Source organism: Penaeus monodon, chromosome 30 (assembly GCF_015228065.2).
Source record: "Penaeus monodon isolate SGIC_2016 chromosome 30, NSTDA_Pmon_1, whole genome shotgun sequence".
Classification (NCBI taxonomy): domain Eukaryota; kingdom Metazoa; phylum Arthropoda; class Malacostraca; order Decapoda; family Penaeidae; genus Penaeus; species Penaeus monodon.
This window is the reverse complement of record NC_051415.1, coordinates 8,079,724-8,080,022: the sequence shown is the minus strand read 5'-3', so window position 1 is coordinate 8,080,022 and position 299 is coordinate 8,079,724. Positions and strand designations below refer to the sequence as shown.

The 299-nt window shown below is 38.1% G+C and overlaps 1 protein-coding gene across 1 annotated transcript in view; it reads right to left on the bottom strand.

Moving 5' to 3' along the window:
• LOC119592339 overlaps positions 1–299 on the bottom strand; it is a 39,276-nt gene that overhangs the window by 38,111 nt on the left and 866 nt on the right.

Sequence of the window (299 nt, the reverse complement as noted above, 5' to 3'; positions counted from 1 at the left end):
CGACGACGATGGCTATCAATGTAAGCATAATTATCATAGGAATACGTACGCACAGGCAAGTATATATTTTACACTGTAAAGAAAGAAACAGCAAAAGAATGCGGCACAGCAGGTGTAGGAAACCTTAAGAAATCCGAAGAAGAGATGATGAGATAATCTTCTTACCTTGTTATCATTTCTCTGATCTACGGAGGAGAAGATCGATGACTGGGTTACACACAGAACAGGTAGAATAATATGTGTTTCCTTTATCTTCCTGGTTTTACTCAATTCTCTGTCATCTCACACGTGATTTTGTA